Source organism: Ochotona princeps, chromosome 1 (genome assembly GCF_030435755.1).
Source record: "Ochotona princeps isolate mOchPri1 chromosome 1, mOchPri1.hap1, whole genome shotgun sequence".
Taxonomy (NCBI): Eukaryota; Metazoa; Chordata; class Mammalia; order Lagomorpha; family Ochotonidae; genus Ochotona; species Ochotona princeps.
In genome coordinates, this window is record NC_080832.1 from 2,109,604 (window position 1) to 2,133,036 (window position 23,433).

Here is a 23,433-nt window from a genome sequence, read left to right on the forward strand (position 1 = left end):
TCCGCTCTGCTGGCTGCCTCAGCAGTCCACACCCTACTTCCGGAAAGGCTGCCATCCACAACCTGCCCCAGTCGGCCTCGTCCCTGTGGCCCCAGCCTCACGGCTGTCCGTTTTTCCTGCTGCACTGCCACTCTGTTGTAGCTCAGTCCATCCCTGCCCGCCAGTGCTACCTCTCCCTGTGGTAGCCTGGCCCGACGAGGCTGCAGGCTTGCTACTGTCTCGGGGCAGCCAGGCCTACAGGGTCTGCTGTCATCTGAAAGGTGTGCTTTGCTCTCATTTCCTGAGCAACCCCAGCCGAGGTTTCTGCTCATGAGCTTGGTTAGCCTAAAACACATGCCCTCTTGCTCCTACCTGTTAGTGGTCATGAAAAGTTTGCAAGAATCAAATCAAATTTCACATCCTTTTACTCAGCACCCAGGAGGGCCTGCTCGGAGCCACCTAGTGGTACACCCTGGGCCAGCGTTCTTTGGAGAGGTGGCTGAGAACGCAGCCTGGCAACCACCGGCCATTCCCAAGACTGGCATCTGTGTAGCCTGTCGGAACACACTGTGAACACATGGTCACCCATGCCTGTGTGGGCGACATGCGAGGCTAGACGGCTGGAAGAGTTTAGGGGTGACCGATGCGCCAGCCTCAAGCTGGCAGAACCATTGAGGAGACACTGTGAGCATGACTGGTACTAGATGGGGTAGTCGCCTCCATGTCTGTGAGCAGGGGGTGCTTAGGGGCTGCCGGTGCCCCCTGAGGGGTATGTGAGCAGGGGGCGGACAGGGGCTGCCAGTGCCCGCTGAGGGGTGTGTGAGCAGGAGGTGGTCAAGGGCTGTCGGTGCCCTTGAGGGGTGTGTGAGCAGGGGCTGCCAGTGCCCCCTGAGGGGTGTGTGAGCAGGAGGTGGTGAGGGGCTGTCGGTGCCCCCTGAGGGGTGTGTGAGCAGGAGGTGGTGAGGGGCTGTCGGTGCCCCCGGCTGACTGACCAGCTCTTAGGCTAACTTGCAACGTGTCCTTATGTTTTCCTGAGCCTCATGCTCTCAGGATGTGTGATGGTGATAAAATCAGGATAGAGCTGTGGGCAGAGAGGCGACTGCTCTGTGTAAATGGTTTCCTTTTGAGGTGGTTTTCTCTTGCCTGAATCCCGCTTCCGCACCTTCTACACACACACACACACACACACACACACACACACACACACGTGCAGACACACACACACATGTGCAGACACACACACATGTGCACACACACACACATGTGCAGACACACACACAAACACACACATGATGCCGCGTCCACCTTTTGCTTTTCAGGTTCCCTTAAGGGGATGCCTGGGAACGTGAACCTCCCCAAATGCTTCTAATCACACTTGTTTCTGAAGAATATTACTGATTCTAAAAACGAAACAACAGCAACAAAACTTTTCAATGATTGGCAAATACATTTTTTAATTATTTGTTTATCTGAAAGAGTGACAGAAAGGAAGAGACAGAATGCGACAGGGAGATATGTACGCTGGTTCAGTCCCCAAATGGCCACAGTGGCCGCTGGACCAGGCCAGGACTGCATCCCTGTCTCCCAGGGGAGTGGGGGCTCAGGTCCTCGGGCCATCTCCTGCTGCTGCCCAGGTGTATTGGCACGTTGCTGGACGGGAAATGGACCTGCAGAGACTCTAATATGGAGGCCAGTGTTGCAAGTAGCAGCCACAGTTCCAACCTTGAAAGTCAGCTGATAGAAAAGAAACGTCCTATGTGGTTGGAAAAGCGTGGAGAGTCCGCTTCCTTAGGCGCTGTGCAGGGCTGAGCAGTAGAGGGCGCCGGTGCCCAGGCGCTGGCACCGCGGCTCCCGGGCTGCGCTGCTCACAGCAGAGAGCATGCGGCCGGAGTGAGTTGGTTCTAATCTGGTTCTGTAGCATGTTGCAGTATGGGAGACTGCTCAGCTCCTCGCACAGCGCAGGAAAACCTCTGGGAATGAGAGGCTCAGCTTGCCACGGAATTCTGTCCCTGCACCATGCGGGCTCTGACTCACTTCGAAGGGATTTTGAGGGTTAGGGACTTATATAATTGTTAAGCCAGTATCTGCCTGTTTGTTTTCTTCTTCTTCTTTTTTTAAAATATGGTTGATTTATCTGAAAATCATATGGAAGGGGGAGCGCGCGCTTCCATCTGCTGGTCATTCCCTCAGAGGGCTATAGCTGCTGGGCCAGGCCAGGGCCAGGCGCTTGCTCCAAAACATGCCCACCATCCCCTGCCAGGGCACTGCCAGGCAGCTTAGCAGGGGGCTGGGTCAGCAGGTGCAGCGGCTGGGATGCGAGCTGGCACCCTTACGGGATGTCAGCATTGCAGACAGCGGTTATGCCCAGCCCTCCACAGCAAACTTTAAATAAGAGAGCATCAAAGAACAGTCACCATTTTCATCTCAGAACAAAAGCTGGGGCCTTTGGGGAAGCTTCCAAAAGTCCATGGGACAGGCAGTTAAAAAATAAAGCTTCGCTTGGTGCGAGAGGCTTTTGAAACCCAAGTGTAATTTTTCCATAACATGAGCTTTGTGAATGCTTTCAAGATCACTCATGCATACACTTTTTTGCACTAAAATAAATTCGTATTTACTTCTATTTTCCATGAACATTCTTTCCTTTAATTTTTGTTGTTTCATGTTGTGTTGTGCTGTGTTGTACCTGAAAGGCAGAGAAGGAGCAAGAGAGTGGCTAGGAAAAACCTCCCCTCTGCTGGTTCATCCTCAAATGCCTGCAGACGTGGGTCCACACTCCCCTGTAGATGAGACCAGGACCCCTCTGGGGACCCCATGCGGACGGACAGGCACACACCACCCCGCACAGGCAGTGGCAGTTGGACATCACTGTGCCCCGTGGCGAGAGTTCCATGTTTGTTCACGGCAGGGCCCGAGGCCAGGTCCCAGACTCCGCAGTGACAGTGTCTGTGTCTGTGTGGGGTCTCAGGGAGGCAGAGGCCCACCTATGCCAGCTGAGGAAAGGGGTTGCCTGCTGGAGTCCTCCACCCTGCGGGGCAGGCTCCCTGCTGCCCCTGGCATCACCGCCCGCTGCTCTCATGGGAATCTCCGTCTGTGGGGTGCTGGGCGGGTGGGAGACAGCCAGGGGGACACGCACAGGTGTCTGCAGCAGAATCAGGAGGTTTTGGGCAGCGTGGCGTGGCGTGGCGTGGCGTGGCGTGGCCAGAGCGAGGTGCTTGTGCTCGGTGCCTTTGGCTGCTGTGGCAAGTCACCACCTGAGCTCGCTACCTGTGTTGCCGGAGGTCAGAGGCCTTAGGTGGGTCTCATGGGGCCAAGCCAAGGTGTGAGCAGAGCTGGCCCTCCCACAGGTTCTCCAGAGGCTCCTGGAGGTTCCTGCAGCTTCGGCTTGGTGCGGGGCATGCCTCCTCCCTGCGCAGGGCCAGCGGCTGCTGGTCCTCCTCACAGACCCTCCTCTGCCTTCCCCTTCCAGCTTCCGGGCTCCTGTGGCTATCCTGGGGTTCTTCTGCTTGGCCTCAGATTAGCTGATGGGCAGCCAGGGTCACTGGGCCTGTGACCTCCACCCCCTTTGCTGTGTGAGGTCTCACCCAGTCTGTAGGGACTGGGTACAAACTGCTGCGGGGGTCTGCAGCTGGGCCTCGGGGGCTCATTCATGCAGATGCAAGGGAGGCATGCTTCCGGGGTCCGCAGGGTCCACGGTGCAGCCCACCACCCTCATCTCAGTGGGGCGCCATGCACTTTGTGGCCGACCTCCACTGAGCAGAATGGAAAGCCGGAAAACCTTCCGAGTCAGGATGGGGCCTGAGGTGTTCAGGAGGGCACCTGTGTCAACCAGGATGGGATGGCCACGGAGGGCTGGCTGCAGACTGTGGGCTGGGGCGCTTGCTTGCCTCGCTCCATGCGGTCATGGACAGAGTGTCCCCTGCAAGGGGACACAGTAAGATAACAGCAGGTGGGAGATGTTTATGGTTGAAGGACTGGGGAACGTGACATTCCAAAGACTAATTGGAATGAGCTGCACTTTGCTTGAATTTGGCTGTAGTCTCAGGTTCCCAGGTCACCCCATCCGCTTGTTTTTGAAAATCCCTAGAGCCTGTTCAGTCCTCAGCATGCCCTGCTTCCCAGGTCTAATCTGTGTGGATGCTTTCTGGGGTTACTGTAGCCACCCCTACCCCTGGAGAGGCCAGCGTGGGCCAGGCCTCTGCTCAGAATCCGTCCTGGTGGGCAGGGAGGCCAGGGTCCCCCGCAGAGCAGCCAGGCAGCCGGACTCCTGCTCTCTGCCCTGGGAATGCCTTCCCTGGGTGCCAGCATACTAGCCTGGCACATACACAGCAAGGGGTGTCACTCCCTGAGACCCTGGCGGTGGGTGGGGGAGGCTTCTGTCTACAAAATGGTGAGACCAGCTAGCCCTAACCCTCAGTACACACAGGTGAACCCCGCCCTCTCCCAGGCAGCATGCTCAGAGTTGGCAGTTGGTGACTGCTGCCACAAAGGCTGGGTGGGGTGGGGGCTCTGTGGGGCATGGGGGCTTGGGCTGTGTGGGTCACACAGCTCTTGCTATCCTGCTGCCCAGTGAATGGTTATAGCAGCAGGGAGCTGGCCCCTGAGGCACCCTGCTGCCCAGTGAATGGTTATAGCAGCAGGGAGCTGGCCCCTGGGACACCCTGCTGCCCAGTGGATGGTCACAGCCGCAGGGAGCTGGCCCCTGGGGGGCACCCTGCTGCCCAGTGAATGGGTCACAGCTGCAGGGAGCTGGCCCCCAGGCTGCTTTCCCCACACGGGGCATTCATTCCCTGACCTTGAACTGGAGAGAGAAAGGAAAACAGAATAGCCATTGCACAGGAATTTAACCGGCGGCTTCAGGCGAAACTGGAAGTGGCCATATGTTGCTGGTTGCTGGGATAGAGTAGTGGAAATGTTAGCTCACCCCACGCCCAGCTGTGCGGCTGTTCTGCGTGTGTGTGTGTGTGTGTGTGTGTGTGCGTGTGTGTGTGTGACTGAGGTGCCCAAGACAGTCACAAATTTGACTTGTACTTGAGAAAATGAGCTGTGCTTGACTTAATAACATGCAGCCACAGATGGAATGAGATAAAAATGTAGGTTCCAGCAAATATGCTCAAGTTCAAAGAAATATGATAATTTCCATTTCAATGGCTCAAATTTAACTTAACTTGGTTCTTACCTCTTCCATAGGTACCAAAAAAAATTTCAGAAAAATCAGGTCGGAAATCCGGAAAGGTCTGTTTTTCCTCCCTTAATTGTTGTGTCCAAAAAGACAAGAAGCTTACATTAACCAGCACACAGAGTCTGAAGGGAGGAATTTGCAGGCTCTGAGCTGTCCAGCTGAGGCTGGAGCCCGGAGCGTCTGCTGCCTCAGGCTGCCCTCCACCAGCCTGAGAGCTTGGCTACGGCCTTCGTGCCTCCTCGCAGGACACGGAGTCAAGTCACCGGGTAATAGCTCCAGATCTGGTGCTGGATTCGGGGTTGCAGGACACCGCACCCACATTGCACCTGTGCGGGGGCTACACGCAGGCGGCAGGCTTGAGGGTCAGCCCTGCGTTCCCTGAAACACAGGAGAGATGCTTCCTTGTCCACGTATAGGTTTCCTTGGTCCTGGCGTTCCTGAGAGTCTCTGTGTCCTGAGATGCAAGTTCACACACTCCCCCAAGATGCCCGTGTTCACAGCAGCAAGGGGACTGGCTTGCTGCACCAGCCAGCCTGGCTGACCAGGGCAGCTCCCTGGTGTCCCTGCCTTTGGGTGGGAGCAGCCTTACTGCATGGGAGCTCAGAGAGGCCTGCGCTTCTGCAGGGAGCTGCGCTGCGCTTCCCCAGGGCCAGTGCGCTCTCAGTCCTTTGCCTTCCCAGTTGTCCACATCCGCCCTCTGTCAAAGGCACGGACTCCTTCCTGGCTGTGGACCGGAAGCAGGCAGGCAGCATGGAGGGCTGCCTGTGGGGAATGCTGTGCAGGAAGTGGGTGGAGGGGGTCTGCTCATGTGGCTGCGGGGCACGGCCTGCTCCCCAAGGCATGGCCCTCCTGGGTTTCTGGTGAGATCATCACACTGACTTCAAGTGTGGTCCCCTGCGGGGTGGTCACAGCTCCAGGCCAGTCAAGCACAAAAGAGCTGCCGGTGGCCCTGCCAGATGGCGGATGGCGGGAGCTGGACCAGGGACTCGCTGGACTCTGAGAGCCACCCTGGAGCACCGCCCCCAGCTCCCTGCTAAGCTCAGCTGGCTTCTGTTTCTCCAAGAGCTGCCGCTGGGATCGTCCTAGGAGCGGAATAATGCTCCCGTAGAGCTAAGGAGCACAAGTTGGAAGGCCTCAGCTCTCACCAGCGGCCACATTTACGGCTTCCTCGCCGGATGCCCAGCACAGAGTGTCACATCACCGACCTAGTCCACACTGCCGGCAGATTCAGGCACCACAGGAAGTTGCATGTGCTACAGTTTAATGTTTGTTCTGTGCGTTTGGTTGACTCAAGATAGCTTCAATATTTTCCTTAGGAGGTTTAGCAGCACATAAATAATGTCCCACCAGCAGGCCCGGAGCTCAAGAGCAGCTCGCCACTGCCTGAGCCGGCCGGGGCTGGCCATGGCCCTCGGTCCAGGTGCTGACCGTGCCAATTGGCTCCTGCTCCTGTTTCCCTGGGCAAGTGGGCTTGCCCCAGGTGAAGGCGTGTCAGCACAGCTGGCTCTACTCTCAGTCTTTTCTGGTGTGCTTGTTCCGACAGTGTGGCTGGTTCCTCGAGGGAGCTGGCGTTTAGAATCCCACTGGGACAGGTCACGGTCTTCACCCCGCTGTGGCGGGCGTGCACGGCCCAACGCCACACGTTTTCCTTCCCTCAATAAATGTTAACATTTGCTGTAACTTCAAGCTGTGTGGTATTGAAGTCTGCCCCTCCCATTTCTGTACCTCAGGATTGCTGGAAGGGCTCCGGCTTGGACCCGTGGTAGTTAGGCCCCACCCCGTCATGGGAGCCTGTCCCAGCGAGTGAGGCGATGGTTCTCAGAGGGGACACACTGCCCTGCACGTCAGCAGGCACGCTTTGCATCTGCAGATACGTGCGTGCTCAGAATCACACCATGTTTGTGTTTTCTGTAAGTCTCTCAAAGCAGCTGCCTTGATGTTAAGCAACATCAACAACTCACACTTCTGCAAACATCAAACATAATCCGTGGGGCTGAAGCGGCATAGCTGATGAACCTGCCGCCTGCTCTGCTGGAATCCCGTGCGCCTTGGTTAGCATCCCGACGGCATCACTTCTGACCCAGCTCTCTGCTAACGCTCCTAGGAAGGCGAGGAGGCCCCTGCACCCACATGGGAGACCCAGAAGAAGCTCCTGGCTCCTGGCTCCTGGCCTCAGCTTTGTACAGTCCTGGCTGTTGCTGCCATCTGGGGAGTGAGCCAGCAGATGGAAGCTGTCTTTATCTCTGCTCCTCCTTCCTCCGTAACTGCCTTAACCCACAGAACTGTGTCTCATGGTAACTGGTGAGGCCCTTGTTTTGTTTACATGTACTAGGCTCTCTGTCCAAGGAGCAAACTGGTGAGTGAGCACTGGAACAGTTCAGGCGTCATCAGGCTACTGTCCTAAATTAAAAACCAATAAACCAGAAATCAGGGTAACAGTGATGGAAAAGTGCGAAGCGTCAGGCCACATGAATGGGTTTGCAAACAGCCTCTCCTGGTGGCCCTAAAGCAGTTGTCTGGAAGGCCTTAGCCTCTGGGGGCATCTGGGGATGAAGACACTGCTTGTCCTGTGGGTCTCGGACTCCCATGCCCTCTGCCTAGCTCCCCTTCTGGCCAATGTCCTCCCCATCACATGAGCGTCAGTCCTGAACCCGCAGGGATTTCTTCCTGTCCCAGCTCTTGGCACCCCCCCTTGGGCAGTGCCCATGCAGGATGGATTCCTGGTCTGCCAGCTCCTGTCCCGCACCCTTGGGCAGTGCCCATGCAGGATGGGTGCCTGGTCTGCCAGCTCCTGTCCCCCACCCTCGGGCAGTGGGCTCCTGGTCTACACAGCATGGGCTCCTGGTCCTCCAGTTCTTGTTACCCACCCTCAGACAGTGCCCACGCAGCATGAGCTCTTGGTGTGCCAGCTCCTGGGAACCCCCAGTGAAAGCGGCCCCTTGCACAGGCTGGGCACGGTGGGACCTCCCTCCAGCATCTGTGTGTGCCAACTTCTGTCACTTTCAAGAATCACTTGCATCTGTGTGCCAGCTCCGAGGCTGCAGTGACCTGGCCTTGCAGTAGCTCCTTCTCTGGAGGAAGCGTCTCATCTCCAGGAGGGAGTTACATGAGGTTAGGCCACGATGGGTGCGTGTGAGAATAAGAACAAGAGGAGGCGGATGGACGTGCTGGCTCCAAGCCCACGCTAATTGCATGCTGCGGTAGTTAGTGAAGCTTGGAGGCGTGAATCCCGCCTCTTCTACTTGCAATTTGCGGTGTGTCCATGGGCACATCAGTTCACCCCTCTGTGCCTCTGGGGACGGCGATGAGGATGCAGTGATCCTGGGTGTGTCGCAGCCAACACCACGGTAGGGCCTGGGGGCGGCCAGAGTGCACCTGCGTCCTCCTGTCTCTCATCTCAGCCGCCGCTCCATGAAGGGAGCCAGAGCTGCAGGAAGGGCACATGTGCAGAGCTGTGGAGGGCCGAGCGGGCACCTTGGCAGCCCCAAGAGGCCCATGCGGTGCATGGGGGCCAGTCACATCACCAGGCTGGGTGGGAGCTGGGACCAGCACTGTCACCTCGAGCTCCGAGTTACCCAGTTTTTGTCTGGTTGATTGCCTGTGACAATCTTAGCATTTTTAAAAATGGATCACATTATCCTTCAGGTATTTAATATGTCAAAGATAGGCATGTGAAGATGTTTCAATGAAGCTACCAAGTGTGTATGATTTAAGGGGCAAATTACCCAAGCTCGTTTTATTTAAAACACATCCACACGATCTTTCCTAAATTGCTAATATATACTTTTTCCAGCAATTTTTTCTTTACTTTTTCCTAAAGTAGCTACATGAAATGGAAAGCAGTGCAGTGCTCCTTAGCCATTGGTGCCAAGCAAAGCCTGGGAAGGGTGCTGGCCCCGCGATACGAGTTACTTGGCCATCATGGCTGAGACAGCCGAGTTCCTGCTTGTCCTGAGCTTCCTGAGAGGCTGTACATGAGCACTCAGGGATTCAACGGTTATCCGCTTCTTACAAAAGAACTAGGAAGCTTTCTGCAGCTGGGCAGTGCTGCGGATGTGGTCCCCTCTTACCAACCTGCTCCTCCAAGCCAGAGAGCCAGGAAGTTCCAACGACAGGTCCCGTCACCCGTCCTGCACTACCACACGTTACAGCACAAAGGGGAGGCAAGAGGGGGTGCCTTCTCATGGGCGAATGCTGATTTTTAGTGCCCTCTGCCCAGGACCAGTGAGGGTGGGGGGCCTGGCAGACAGGAGGAGGTGTCCACAGGTCCAAGCTGGCCTGTGGTCAGCAGTCACATCTCTGTCAGAAGTTAGCAGGCAGGCAGCTCCTGTGCTGGCGTGCATGGGGGCCAGAGAGCCCCAGCTGTGCTCATCGGAGCCTCTCAGAGCTGTGGGGTCCTGCGGGGATGGGCAGCAGCACCCTGAATCAATACACTGACTTTCCGGAGTGAGCCACAAAGTGGGGTTGAAGGTGGAGTTTGCAATGGTGCTGATGCAAAAGGGATTGGAAGACCAGCAGAAAACTGGAGGGACAGCTGTTTCAGGTCCTTAAGCTCACAGACACTATTGGCAGATTCTCTGCTAAGACCCAGCTCTGCAACTGCAGAGAAAACCTGTGGATTTTAGACAAATTAAAAACAGCTGCATCTGGGTCCCTCAGAGAGAAGACACAGATGCCCTCCCAGAAACATTCTAGAAGGGACAGTCATCCCCAACATGGGGTGTTTCCACCCAGTCATGCACAGGCACTCACTGGGGAAGTGTAAAGAGAATTTGAAAATATCTGCTGTATTACTGTTGTTTAGTTTTGAATTTTAGTATGAGTTTTTTTTAATCCACATGATATGCTGGATTAGATATGTTAGTCATTTATTTTGTATATAATTTTTAGACAGGTAGACAAAAACTAAAATCATGATTCTTTTAATGACAGAAATAGGCAGAGTCATTTACAGTCCATTGTTCCAGAACATGCTAGAACCTCAGACATACACTTGTAAGACTGACATCACTCCACTTGTGTCTGTTGGCTGTGGTTTTGGTGACAGGTGAACCAGAACCTTCCGCTGGCCCTCCACTGACCCGTCAAGACAGGGGACGTCTGCCTGCATGTGGACAATAAGGCTACAGGTGACTGTCGAGGACAAGAGGAGGCCAGCTGCATCCCAGGCAAAGACAGAGCAGCTCTGGGATGTAACAACAACAAAACAATTCAGGCAAAAATCCATAAATAAACAAAGTGCGTGCTTTCTCATGCTCTGTTGTTGTGAGACATCAGTCCAGTTCTGATACACCCCGCGTGGTTGTAGCCATCTGCAGGAGGTTGTTGGGAGGTGAGGGTGGAGAAGAGGAGGATGCCTAGACACTGAGACAGAGATGGTGAGAATGGAGAGAGAAATGGGGATGGCAGTGTGGTGTAGTTGCGAGGGGCTGCGATGAGGAGGATGGTGGAGTTGAGGGTGGAGAGGCGGGCAGAGATGAGGATGAGATGGTGAGGAAGGTGGAAGTGATGAGATAAAAATGAGGATGGAGGTGATGAACAAGGAAACGGTACTGGGATGGAGAGGGGTGGAGTTAGGGAGTGATGAGGATGCAGTTAGGGACAGGGATGGAAACAGAAGGAGATGATCGCGGTGCTGGGGGGATGGAAATGAGGGCAGAGGTCACGAGGATGGGGCCGCCTGGAGAAGTCTTGAGCCTTGGGGAACGGATGCTTGCCGTCCTGTTAGAATCCACTCCTGAGAAACAGGAAGGTGCGGTGTAGTTGGTTCTACTGAGACTGGGACTGGATGGGAAACCATCTGAGTTGTGTTTTATAAGTATGTGCTTCTGTCTTCACCTTCTTGCTTGCGGAAAGTACTGGCCACTTGTTGCCAGGAACATTTGCCGTCGTAGTGGGTTTCTCATTAAAAGTTCCAGCTAGCTGTGGCAGCTCTAAAGGAGTCTCTGGATAATTGATGGCACAGCGTTGGTGATTATAATGCTTCGAGCTCCTCTGTTAAAAGGCACTATTTAAAGCACAAAGTACTTTTGAATATGAACTCATGAATTCTAACAACACCCTTGTGAGGAAGGTGGGAGGCAAGATGACTCATTCAAGGTCATGCCTGTCAGTCAGGGATGAGTTTGCCACTGGCAAGGAGACTTTCTGGACTTTTCAGAAGTGATCTTCACCCTGATCCAGTCCTGTCCTGGCGCCAAGGGGTCTAGGCCCAGAGAATCCACGAAGCACCAAGTGTCACACCTTCGTGGTCATTCCCTTTGGTAGTCGGGGACCACTCAGAGCCGCGAAGGGCCTGCAGGAAGGACTGCCGCTGGCTCAGGCTCCAGAGAGTCTTGGGACCCAAGCTTGAGTTGCGGAGGAGGACAGAGGGGCCCTGGATTTCCCACCGTGCTGAGGGCCGTGTGGACGTTGGGCAGTATGGACAGCGTGGCAGTCATCCTGAGGGTGCCACCGTTTGTCTGGTTCCTGTCCTGGAAGAAACGTCTGGGTGACTTAGCTTACAAAATCCCAGACTCGGGAAAGCCAAAAGGCAAAACAACAGACATCAGGAGAGCACGGGTAGTGGGCGTGCCACTGGAAGAGGAGCAGGTGAGCTCTGGGGCTCCAACTCAGGGGCAGAAAACAGAGCAGGGAGCAAAGAAAGAGCCCTGGCTGGGGAGGCTGGACCGGATGTCGGGTTAGGAGGAGCCAGGAACGGCTGCCTGCAGGAGGTGCGATCTGAGCTGGGTCTTGAAGGACCAGCGAATTGTAGCCTTGAAGGCGAGGAGGCCAGGCTGGATGCACCTTATCATGTGACTGAAGGAGGTGGAGGAGAAGGTGGAAAAGGTGAGTGTCACCCAAATGGGGGCGCTGGACAAGGGCACGGAGACCCCGGCCATGGCTGCCAGGAGGGCGCGCCTTCAGGTGTCCTTGCGGGAGAGCAGTGCAGACACCAGGCTGCTGCTTCCTCCAGCTCGTCCAGCTCTGGCTGATCCTAGACCTGTGCGTGCCCATCTCCTCTGCAGAGTCTTGTACCTCAGTGCAGTTTTCACTCAGCAGAATGCCAGCCTCGATACACGTGGAGGGAGAAAGAGGGAACTGAAATCTGAAGGGCGTTGGCAGCTTCTGCTCGACTGGCTGAGATGTTAATCTCTTGGACTTTTCTTTAGCCCTGACTGAAGCAAACGATGAGTGCTCAGTGCCAGGTGCCGGGGGACTCAGTGTTGGTGGCAGTGGTTTGGATTCTCCCGCTTCTGTGTTCCTGCCTCGCTTTGTTGGGAGCACATAGAAGTGAGAAGCCGGTCACGTGGTCATGAGTGCACCCTCCTCGAGATGCTGCCACACCACTTCTCACCACAGCCGCGACATGCCACTTCACCAGCCGTGCTCCAGGGTGCTTGCCAGTCCTTCTTGCCTGCTTTATTCAGTCAGGCTGTGGGGAGTGCAGTGCTGCCTCCTGTGGGTAGCCCCTTGTAGCTCCCAGATGCAACTCAAATCCGTTTCCCCCTCCGCAGGGCCTGTGCTGCCTGGACGTGTGGAGCCAGCATTCAGCCTTCCAGCCGGGGCCCTCCTCAGCATCACACCTCGTTCTCTTCCTGCTGTGACATGATCTGGGCCCAGCCGTTTTCTAACCAATGCCCAACAGAGACCAGAGGTCACTGTCCACCCCTACCTGGCAGCTGAGAATTCTGTTATCTTGGATGGATTCACGAGAGGTTGTTTACTGCAGCTGGCTCTCTATAAACAAGTCAACACGGCATTGCTGCTAGCTCAGATCTTGAATTCGCTCGCTGGTTGAACACGGAACAGGGAGACAATAATGAGGCCGGAGACCTGTGTCCATCACGATCCCAGCAGGGTAGCAGGAAGGAATGTGTGTGTGCCCATGTGTGTGAGCACACATGTCTGTGCCTGTGGCCATCATGTGTGTGAGCTCATGGAAGTTGTAGCCCCGTGCGCACACGCTCACACCCAGGATGACCTGGGGGTCACCACACCTGCAGGCTCCGTGTTGGCCCAGGAGCTGATGTCTGCTCAGCTCGAAAGCAGAGTGTCCCAGGCACCTGGGCTGCCTTCTGCTGCTTTCCTGGACCGTGAGCAGGGAGCTGGCTGGAAGGTGGGGCAGCTGGGACTCTGACATGGGCTGCCATTGTCCCGCCTTGGTGGGACTTAGCCTGCCTCCGTTGCATGACTGGACCCCAGCTTTACTGCTGAAGGCTTAAGGAGTCACAGTGGAACCGTGGGGCTCCTCACACCAGCCCTAAACAGCCCTGCAGGGTGTGGAGAGATGCCTCCCTGTTCTCCAGGTGGAACTCAGTGTCCCTTCCCTACTGTCCAAGTCCAGGGTCCCCTGCCAGTGTCCTCCTGCCACTCCCCCTGCCACTCTGCTGACTTGGGTGGGCAGAAGAGGAGGAAGTCCCAGGGCCAGCCTGCCACCTCTCAGGAAGGCAGTGGCAGCAGGAAGGGGAGCCTAGGTCCTCAGGCCCCCAGGGACCTGCTGCTCGGTGCCTCTGCCTTCCAGAGCAGCCTGGCGACCCTGAAGGACTTCGGAGGGGGCGCAGCAGGGACTGCTTGCCTGTGTCGAGGGAGGGTCTGGGAGGGACCTGCATGGGCTCCGGCTCCCGGGACTGAGGGGAGTGCTCTGGACAGATGGTAGCAAAGCCCTCTGGATGCGCGGACAACCAGTGAACCGTGCATTTCAGAGGCATTATTGCAGGGCAGATGAAAAGTGGAGATTGTATGTCAAAAATTCACATGAAGTTCACAAAAGTTTTGTTTTTCTAAATCTCAGAATACCTTTGATCGTGTGCATCATTTCCTGGCTTGGCTTCGTCTCATCCTAAAGACCCCTCACTCATATTGGCCCTTCAGCTGCTGTGGAGAGTGATGGCTGAGCAGCCGTCCTCCCAAGGCGTGGTCTGGCTGCAGGCGCTGGGAAGAGAGCGAGCTAGTTCTTTGGCCCCAGTCTCACTAGGGCTCTGATGATTCTTAATTCCTTCTCCTATGTAAAGCAGCGGGAAGACTGCCCAGGCAGGAGACGCCCCCCATTGCTCCAGACTCCTGGGGCCGGGTAGGTGGGCAGAGGGGGCCATCCAATCACTCAGCCAGCAGGTCGCCCCGCCCCCTTCAAGTGTTTGCTGATGTTTTCCAATGGAAAACTTGAACCCCAAAGTTAAACCCAAGAGGAGACAGGCTGCATGATGCATGCAGAGCAAGCACACTAATCGACGCGGGGAGGGGGCGCGGTATTAGACTAAGAAAGTGCAGGTTCAGCTCTGGGCCAAGCATAGCTACCCCAATGCCCAGGTCTCAGAGCTGCAGCTGATGGTGTGTCTACAGACATGTCCTGGGAGGTAGCCACCCTGGGTCCCCAGTGCCCCCGGCACAGAGCAAGGTCCAGCCTCAAGTCTGTGTGTTAAGGGAGGTGCCAGGTCCTGCTGCACCAATGAGCCTTGGCCCCACACCTGTGCTCTGAGCCCAGAGCTTCTGCAGCACCCTCCAGGAGGCTACCTGTGCTGTGCTGCCTTCCTCTGCAGCCACGGATGTTGCTAACGTGTCCTCATCCCTCTCCACCCTGGTAGGCTTCAGGCACATGCCGTGCGTCTACACAGCCAACCCCTGTACAGCCAGACCTGCTGTGAGCGTCTCCTGAGGGACTAACTACCCTCAGAACTCTGCACTCAATATAGACAGGAAACCCTGAGAACTCTGCACTCAGTGTAGACAGGAAACCCAGAGAATCCTGGGCTCAGTGTGGACAGGAAACCCAGAGAATCCTGGGCTCAGTGTAGACAGGAAACCCAGAGAATCCTGGGCCCAGTGTAGACAGGAAACCCAGAGAACCCTGCACTCAGTGTGGACAGGAAACCCAGAGAATCCTGGGCTCAGTGTAGACAGGAAACCCAGAGACCCTGGGCTCAGTGTGGACAGGAAACCCAGAGACCCTGGACTCAGTGTAGACTTGTCAAGTGCCAGTCTCTCAAGCGTGTCTCAGTGGTACCTGGAGTTTGGTGGCTTTCTGAGGAGAGAAGCCACAGGAGTGTGTGTGGATGCCACAGGAGAGAGGCTGAGCTGCTTAGGTGAGAATGTGTGGGTTATAACTGGGCTATGACTACTGATGGTGCTAATCAGTGTGCCTACACCTGCCAGGGCACGCGCGTGCGCACACACACTCACAGACACAGACACACATACACACACACTCACACATACTCATACACACACACATACACACACACACATACACACACACACACACACATACACACACTCCTTAGGAGCCGGGCATCCACGGAAGGCAGGGCCACACCCCCTGCGTGAGCTCCTGGCCCCCTCAGGATTAGAAGACCTCTCTTTCTCTCTGTCTGGACTGCTCTCCTCAAAGCTGAGCACATCTGCCCTCAAGATGAATCCTTTCCCAGCTTTGACCCAGTCCTTGGCTGGGCTCCGCCGGCGGAGGGCAGCCCTGTGAGTTGCTTAGGATCTCAGGGAGCCCAGCGGGGCTTCCCCCACCTGGCTTAATGGGTTTCTAAAATCTCAACTGAAAAGGTGTGAACACAGATTCCAGAATCAGTTCCATAAACAACTGATTTCACAAATCTGGGTAAATGAATCAGCCTCTTGGAGTCCAACTTCCATGTTGGATCCAATCAGGAAGCTGAGGGAGACGGCCTGGCAGGGCCTTCCTCCAGCTTAGCCACTCCGTGAAGGAGACTGGGACAGAAACAAAGTTCCTTTCACTGGGCTTAAACTATCCACCAAGTTCAGGAGCCAAGTCTTGGGTGCACACTCCCTGCTGGTCACCATGCCATGCAGCAGAAGCGGCTCTGTGTCTCCGTGGTTTTCCAGTGAGCCTGGCTTTGGTTTTGTTGTGTTTCTCCATCGGTCACTGTTTTCTGTAAGCAAAAATCGACAGAATGGTGCCCTGACAAGGGGGAGGAATAGAAAGGAAAATGAAACACAAAGCGGGGGCGGCTGAGTTCAAGAGCAGCACTCACACTGGACTTGGATCTCCAAAGCCATCCATGAATGGTCCCAAAGGGCAAACGCTTGACCCAGTCACGGCGTCTGGGGCAGAACCTTAGGTCCTCTGTGGGTCTCTGAGGAGGGTTGGTTTACAAGTGCTTCTGGGCCTGACCCTTGTCCTAATGATGGACTTTGTTACAACATTGATCTCACCAGGGTCCAAACCACTGGGGCCGCCCAATCTTGTGCTTGAAGCCACACACTGCTGTCAATGTCTTCTTGTAATAATGGAAGTTGAGCAGGCATTGTGGCTGAGCAGCTCAAGTTGCTGCCCGTGACACCAGCATTCCACGAGGTCTTCAGTCCCGAAGCCCAGCTGCTCCACTTCCCATCCGCTTCCCTGCCAATAGCCTAGAAAAGGCAGCTGTGGTCCACTGTCCTTTGGCCCCTGCAACCCACCGGGGAGACTTGGTGGAGGCTCCTGGCTCTTGACTTTGGCCCCAGCCAGCTGTGGCTGTTGTAGCCATTTGGGGAATAAACCAGCACATGGAATCTCTCTCTCTAACTTTGACTTTCAATAAACAAATCTTTTATTTTTTCATTTTTAATTATTATTATTATTATTATCATCATTTTATGTCATCATTCCATAGGTCCTGGGATTTCCCTTATCCCCTCTCCAACTCCCCTTTCCACATTGAGTTCCCCTATATTATTACAGTAGTATTGTTCTTCATGGATGGTTGTCATAAGTTCGTCATGGTGGGCATGGACAATGGCAGACAGTCCAGCATCCCACTGTCAAGACAGAGTAAACAGTTTTGCTGGAAATCCATCCTCAATACAGAAGTAGAGATGCATACTGCACTGTACCCTCACATCTGGATATAATAGTCTCCCCTAGAATTATTATACAACCCCTTAAATGAAAAGTCACAACATAAAATCAACAAGGGGAAGAAAAAAGAAAATTACAACTCCATGAAGTTAAATAACATGCTGCTGAATGACTAATGTGTCACTGAAGAAATGAAAAAAATCAAGAGCCTTCTTGATGAAAAGGATGCCACTGTGTGACCCGTGAGTCAGTGAAGAACTTAATATGAGAAAAAAAACTGGTTTGAAGAAAGGAAACTAAAAACAAAAACATCAAAATCCATGAGATGTAGTTTCCACTGATCTTTGTTGGTGAGATATATCTCCTGTAGGCAACAAATAGATGGGTTTTGTTTTAAAATCCAGTCTACTAATCTATGATGATATATTGATGAGTTTAAAACATTTACATTCAGGGTTAATATAAATAGGTGATAATTTAGTCCTGTCATTTTAGCAAAGGTTTGTTCATTGATTTAGTCTTCTGTTGTTATTTTGCTGGGGTGTTCTTCACATTTGGTTTTAGTGGGTGCTATTCCTTTTCTCTGTCAAGAGAACATCTTGTAAATATCACTTGTAGGGCAGGTTTGGAACAGGAATATTAACTTTTCTTTATTGTGGAACAATTTTATTTTATTTTCAAAGATAAAGGAAGGCCTTGCTGGGTACATTATCCTGGGCCCACAGTTTTTTGCTTTTAGAATCTGGAATATGTCTCTCCATTCCATCCTGGCTTGTAGAGTTTCCCAAGAGAGGCCAGCTGTGAATTTAATTTCATTCCTCTATAGGTCAATTGATTTTGTATGTGCACATGTAAGGATTTTTTTTCCTTATGTTTGACTGAAGAGAGCTTAATTATGTGTTGTGATAAAGATTGCCTTTGGTCAAGCCTATTGGGAGTTCTGTGTCTTTCCTGGATGTTGTTTCCCTATTCTTTCTCTAATTTAGGGAAATTTTCCTTTAATATTTTATTAAATACATTTTTAAACCCAGCTTCTCTTTCTACACCTTCTGGAACTCCCATAAGTCTTATATTTGGCCTCTTAATATTAATAATAATCTTAAGTGTCTCTTAATTCTGGAACACTTCTTTTAGCTTGACGCATCTCTGCTTCCAGCTTTTTGATTGTTTCTCCATTGTGACAAGAAATAGCTTCCAGTTTTGAGATTCTTTCTTCTACCTCGTTCATTCTATTATGGAGACTTTCCATTGAATTTTTAATTTGCTCTATTTTGTCCTTCATTCCCAATAATTCGGCTTGATTTTGTTTCAGTGTTACTATGTTCTGTGTGACATACTCCTTAATTTCCTTGAACTTCTGTATGTGTTTATAGTTGTTGATAAGAAGCTTTGTAACGAGTTTTGTGAGTTCTGTATTTCCCATTTTCTCAATGTATTCCTTATTTAACTCTGAGGTAGGCATAGGCTTTTGCTCCTTTGCAGGGGAGTCTTCAGTAATATTTATTGTACCTCTGTCTCTTCTTTGCTCTTGATCAATGTATAGGGTTATTAGATTCTTCTCCTTAGGGCAGGTTTCTAAGCTGTGTCACCCACATGCATACATTTTGATTTTGCTTATTGTCATAAATATAATTTTTTGTTTGCAGTCGTTTGTGCCACTCCCTCTGGTGAGTGGTCACCAGAGTGAGCTCAGCAAGTTTGTTCCCAGCTCAGCACATACACTACTCACTGTTGTCCCTGCAGTCTCAAAGCCTTTGCCACTCTGTACAAAATGGCACCAGATATGCCACTGCTGGAATTCTTGATCTACTGGTTGTTAGGACTAGCGGCTCGCCAGAACTATTTTGTATCAAACCTGTAGGTGTCATGTTGCAATTCACTGAGCCAGAAATCAGTTCACTCCCAGCTTAGTGCATGTGCAGTCTTGTCCCATAGCCTTTGCCTTTCTACACAAAATGGCATCTGATTCAGCTCTATTGGGTGTCTGTGCTGCGAACTCCACCCTGTTCCTGCACTGCTTGTCTGGGTTCTGCCACTCTGTCTCTACTCCTGCTCAAATCAAACAAACCAGCAGGACAGACAGTTCTTTGTCTGGGTTCACCCCCTGAGCTCCCAAAGAATTACCCTTCCCACCTGGTTGCTGGTGGAGTTTTAGCCACCAGTGCATTCAGATCACTGCTGGCAAAATACCACTGGGATATCTGGTCACTGCAATGTCACACCATTGTCTCCGCTGCTTTCCCGTGTCTATCAGTCTTCAGCTGTTCGTCTACCTTCGGTCTGTCCGGTCCTGTTTCCTGGAATATGCCTTCTCTGCTTCACCCTGAATAATGATTTTCCATCTGTCTAAATGTGTCCTTACCTTATTCTGCCATCTTGCTTCTCATAAAGAAATCTTTTTAAAAAGATCAAAACTTGATTGCTGCAGTCCCTAAGATGCAAGTAATAAAAGACAAGTGGAGTGTTGTTTAATAAGAAAGTAATTCCTATGACCTTTAAAAAGTTTAGATTGTTATGAAAATGTGAAGAGTAGTGAGTGGAGTCACAGCACATGAGTTAAACTGCCACCTGTGATGCTGACATGTCACATAAGGGCCAGTACGCAATCCGGCTGCTCCACTGCCCACCCAGCTCCCTGCTCATGTGGCTGGGAAAGCAGCACAGGGTGATCCACAGTGCGTGTGTTCCTGTTAGCCACATCCACGACCTGGATGGAGTTCCTGGCTCCTGGCTTTTTCCTGGCTCAGTCCTGGCCATTGAGGCCACATGGGAAATGAACCAGCAGATGGAAGACCTGTCTTTGTGGTCTCCGTAACATTGCCTTTCAAATAAATAAATAAACTTTTGTTTGAATAAATAAACTTGGAAGCAAAATTATATCCTGGGCAAAGCTTTCTTGGCTGGTTGCTTGAAAGAGAGAGAGAGAGAGAGAGAGAGAGAGAGAGAGAAAGAGAGAGAGAGAGATCTGTTTGAAAGGTGATGCAAAGTGATGTTATGTGGAGAGTGTCAGGCCACCGGCTGACATCCTCAGTGGAAAGCCAGGGAGGGTTTCCAAGCTGCGCTTGCTGTGGCTCCGCCAGGCTGACTTGGTGATGAAGGGCCACACAGAAAATGGTAGTTAAAGTGCTAACAAGTTCCAACTGCAAAGGCGAAACTGTAAATCAGTTTCAGCTTCTGTCGAATTGCTCATTAGCATCAGTTTAAGAATGTGTGTATTATTAGCTCAGGGAACAGAGAAGTGGAGTTTAATTAGCTTTCCATTGCTTGGATTTTTGCAAAGTCAGGTGCTCATATTCTCTACAAGGAAACTGAACAAATCCTTTTTATTTTAAAATTTATTTTTAATTTTTTCCCCTCTGGCTGAGAGGCAGAGAGGGTGTGTGTGCTTGCACGCACTGATTCATTCCCTAACTGCCTTCAGTGGTCAGGACTGGGCAGGGCTGAAGATGAGAGCTTCATCCAGGTCTCCCAAGAGGTGGTAGGAACTCGACCACGTGGGCTGTCAGGCTGCCTCCTGGGGTCAGCAGGACTTGGAACTACAAAGCCATCCTTGAGCAGCACCCAGAGGTGGACCCTTCATCCAATCACGGTGTCTGGGAGGCGGGGCGGGGAGGGCACTCCTTGGGCCACAGCTGCTGCCCTCACAGGGTGATTCTGGATCAGGATTGGTTAAAACGTGGTGTGGAGCCTGACCTTTGTTCCAACATTGACCTTGGAGCTGGAAGGGGCGTTCCAACCCAGGCGTGGGGCTATGGGACATGGCTGCCTTTACCACTTGGTTGGCCACCAGTTCCCGAATCTTCATAATCCACACGAAGGACAGGACATTGAAGACACAGGTCACTGGGCTGGCTTCCTTAGGCACAGGACTCCAGTGCTGCGTGGGCACTGTGTGGTGTGCCTGTGTCTCTACAGCATGGCTCCCTAACACCGGTGAGTGCAAGTACGGACCCTGCTGTCCACCTGTGCTGACTTTGGCAGGCACCAGGCAAGGTGAGTTTCAGATTTGAGATGTGGGTCTCACGGATTACCCAGCAGGCTCATTGGCACAGCTCAGTCAAGGATGGGAGTGTGCAGCAGGCCAAGTGTCTGCCTGGAAACAGAGAGAGGGACAGAGAGCCTTGGGAGGACTTCCCACAGCACTTAATATTAAAATCCACAGCAACAGTATGGCAACTTGGTCACATTATTTCTGTTATAGCTTCTCAAAAGGGTGAATGTCTTCCTTCTAAGTTTGAGATAGTACTTTTGACCTCCGAAATGCTCACCAGTGTTCAAGTTACATACAAGGTGTCAGGTGTCTGTGCCTCATTAGCCTTTCTGGTCCATGAGATTCCAACCTGTTTGGGAAGGTCTCTACTGTTTCAAGCTGTTATCCCAAAACAAACTTTACATTTAACTCTTCGTGTTTCCTGTTACCTGGGTGCTGCGTTTCCTCCCTAAAGCTGTGCACCTGTTGACTTGGCCATGCTACTGCTGGAGCAGATGAGAACTCCCAGGGTCGAGGAGAGTGATTGCTCATCACTGGAGAATAAGGGCATCCTTGGCGAAGACACAGGGTCTGGGGAAAACTGAGTCCAGCACACTCAGGTCAGCTCTGTCCATCGAATGAGCCCCTTCAGCTCTCTGCAATGCTGACTCCTGCAGCACTGAGCTCCCAGGACGATGGTGAGCCTCTACAGCTGGGGAGAACAGGGGGCCTCCTCTTAGGAAGTCTGCAGGAAAGGGAGCCTGAGAGAGCGTCTGCTTCTCCAGGTTAGGCTGCAGGTGTGGCCCCACCTGGAGAATCAATGCCTAACTCAGCACGCTGGAGTGGGGAGAGCTGGCACATCAAGGAGGCCACGTGCAGGAGCTGGACCGTGGCCACAGGGCTGTCCTTGGACCTCTCGAAGCTTATTCCACCTCTTTCCCCTTTGTCTCCATTACCCACAGCTTGCCAAGCACTGAGTGCAGGCTGGGGTCTCTGTACTTGCTGCTTTTATAATGCTTCCTGATTGACTAGCCTGAACTTTGTCTCCCCGCTTGGTGAGAGTGTCTTTGTTAAAGAAAATGTCAGAGGATCCCAAGGCAGGGGTGTTGAGGGAGGGAGCTGCACCTTCCCAAGCCTTAACAGAAAAGAGGTCAGGAGTTGAAGTGCCAAGGTATCCCTGCCCCTAGGCACCCCCCCCCCCACATGCCTTGGCTGTAGGGAGTTCTGTTACAGCTTGGCCAAGTTCTAGTTGTAAAACAACAGCTTCAAGCAACAGATAAATTTGGGTTCAGGTTTTCAAATTGCAGTTTTTCCAATTGGGCAACCTTGTCGATTTTCCTTCATTCCTCGGAATTTCAATCTTTTCATACAAATGGGAATGTTAACATTTACTATTCAGCATCAGTGGAGAAGCACATATGTGCAGGCCAGCATGCGAAAGTGCAAACACAGTTATCAATGTATGTGCATGCATGTGTATGAGGATGCTTCAAAACAAATCATATAAAATATAATTCAAACATAGCTTTGTTCTGGTGCCTAAGTTTTGAAATCGTGTACATGAGAGGCCTTTAAAATAATCCGTAGGAAATGCACAGAAAAACTATGCTTGGAATTCAACAATTTTTTTTTGCACCAAAGTAAACTTTTAATTTCATTTTCCCAAGAAGCTTTTGGAAGTGCGCTCATGTCACAGGGTCCTCTCTTCCTCACCAAATGAATGTCTCGTAGCCTGCCAGACCCACCCAGGCTTTGCCAATGGGGGAGACTCGCCTGCCAGATCTGATGTCTTCCTTGGCAACCCTCGCAGGCTGTGCTGGGGGCCGGCTGCCTCCCTGCAGGGTAGAGTTCAGTGAAGGGGATACCCGGTGGGGCTGCAGGTTCCCGGGCCGAAGCTGGGCCATCTTCTCTCCCCAGGTTTCTCTCTTATTCATGGAGTCCGCCTGACTCTTCCTTGGTGTGCTGGGATCAGAGCGAACCCACTTGTCTACGGATCTGGAAAATGCCTTAGAATCTGCTTAGAGCCACTGACACATCAGTGTTTGTGAAGCACTCTTACGGGCGTCCTCATCTCCATGTTCAACACCTACCAACATGCGCCGTGCTTGGCTCCACTTGAATGAAACGCCCCCAAATAAGCCCTCTGCAGGGACTGAGGCTCACTTGGCTTCCATTTGCTTGCTGTTCTGGAGGAGCCCTTGCTCCGTGGGGTTTCTTCCTGGTGGTGGCTGGGGTAGATGCCAGCACCTGCATCACCACAGATGGTCCCAGCTTGAGTGCTGCCTGAGGTGTGACTCTGGGTGATGTCCACTGAGACACAGTTGCCACGGCTTCGACACCATTTGGTGGTTTTGTGGCCACTGCCTGGGGAGCGCCTGAGGGACTCCCTTCTCTTGGGGAGGTCATTCCTGTGGGATACAGATTTCCAGGACCTGGGTGGGAACCAGACACAGTCCTGCAGTCTCATAGGGGTGGGAGAAGCATGGTGGAGTGAGCCAGGTGGGCTCAGCCTGGTCAGTC